General features: G+C 34.4%; 1 long non-coding RNA gene across 1 annotated transcript; it reads right to left on the reverse strand.

Annotated features, from left to right (window-relative positions):
- Nucleotides 1-364: 364 nt before the first annotated feature.
- LOC109941968 (uncharacterized) lies at nt 365-1,371 on the reverse strand. The gene is made up of 3 exons (XR_002264430.2): nt 981-1,371; nt 640-887; nt 365-560 (listed from the first exon to the last, which is right to left on the reverse strand). It is a non-coding gene; the product is annotated as an uncharacterized lncRNA (long non-coding RNA).
- Nucleotides 1,372-1,907: the final 536 nt, after the last annotated feature.

Here is a 1,907-nt window from a genome sequence, read left to right on the forward strand (position 1 = left end):
TTACGCGTGTGTGTTCTAACATATATTTCATCTCTTCTCGCAGGACGTCCTTGTTGTTCGGCCTACAAGAAAAAATGAATTGGTCAAGTAATTGACTAGATTTTTCATAAATAAAACTAATGATTATACAAACTAGTGATTATAAGTTTTTTACCAGTTCATGCCCCACACGAGCATAACTTTTGCTGCCAGCTGCATGTGACATAGTCAACTTTGAACGGTTATCTTTACCTCTGTTTGTACGAACCTACAACATAAATAATAATCAGTCAAAACAATAAGACAAATTCATTCGTACAACAATGTAATGAAGGTTTATATCTCAAAAAAGCAATTAAAAACAAACTAGCACGTACTTCAGCTTCTGGGGACATCCAATAAGTTATCAACCACTCCCAATCAGATTCTTTCACCCTTTCATCCCTTGTAGCAATAAGCTCTTCAAAACTCAATGTTTCATCAAAGTATTTCATCTTTAGGTCAGCCTTAAACTCTCTCCACTTTTTTGTTGCAGATGTTATAACATAATCTATACCAGATTCATCCAACTCATAGTATTCCTGTTTCAATAAAATTGTAGTTGATTACCAAATCTACTCATAATAGGCTAAGTCAAATTAACTCAATAAATCAGATTACCTTCACTTTTGTCCATAACTCGAACTTCTTTTTAGAATCAACTAGTCTCCAATCCTCAGAAGAAACCGGGATATTTTTCCTCACCAAAGTTCCTATGAAATTACCAAACTTTTTGATGTTCCTACCAACAGGTTGGCCATATTCATTAAGGGTAATGGAGATTTTAGGCCCACCACTATTTGAATATATGTTCTTCTTCAAAGTTGGGCCCCTTCCTTTCCTTATATTATGATGCCCAGTAGGTTGCTCTGCTTATTGCATGAGACAAAAAAGATGAAAACATTTCTTGATAACTATTTTCAAAAGTTATACAGTGAATTTAAAGTTTGTTTGATTGTTACCTTCATCATTGATGGGATATTCAGATTCTCCATAACTATTTTCAGAAGTACTATCCTCATGGTTATCGTCAACAATATCCCTTTGATTCCTTGATCGCAAAGTAGGACCATTAGTTGAATATGCTAATTTCCTTGTCTGCACTCAAAGAAGTTGAAAACATTCAACATACAGGTTCAAAACATGAACTTATTAAATAGGGGAATACATTAACCTTGTGTTTCTTGTTGGCTCGATGTGATCCATTTGCTTCATTAACCATAGTACTAGGTACAGGGAGATTAAGAGATCTCATCCTCTTCATATTTTCTCTTATGTTGGCAGCCCTCTGTAGTTCATATTCATTGACCTCTGTTTCTTTACCCATTCCTCTTCCTCTTACGAACTTTACTCCTGAATCAAGACATAAAGAGATTACAATCACACATTACAATGTAAAAATGAAACATTTTTGCATACAAAAAAAAAACATATCTTACTTGCTAGGTTGGTTTTCGTCAGTCATTATTCCATCTATATCAGTCCTAACACAACTACTACCACCAATAGAAACATTAACTTGTGTGTTTGCATCCAAATCTGGCAAGAAAGAACTTATTTCTGTACTATTGCCTAGCCTTTCATCCATGTCATACATGTCACGTTGTTTTGACTTTAAAACAGTAAACCAATCAGCATCAATAGGATCTTGCACATAGTAAACTTGAGTTGCTTGAGATGCAAAAATAAATGGCTCATCTAATTCGTTGTCACCAGTATTGAATAAATGCTTGAAGTTGACCATTGTCACCCCAAAATTGTCTATTTTGACCCATTTGTCTCGTACTCGGTTATCAATCCAATCACATTTGAACAATACTAATTTTCCTTGGTGATGGTAGTTCAGCTCAAGAATGTCTTTTATAACACCATAATAAGTTTTGCTCATT

This window comes from Zea mays, chromosome 8, assembly GCF_902167145.1.
Source record: "Zea mays cultivar B73 chromosome 8, Zm-B73-REFERENCE-NAM-5.0, whole genome shotgun sequence".
NCBI lineage: Eukaryota > Viridiplantae > Streptophyta > Magnoliopsida > Poales > Poaceae > Zea > Zea mays.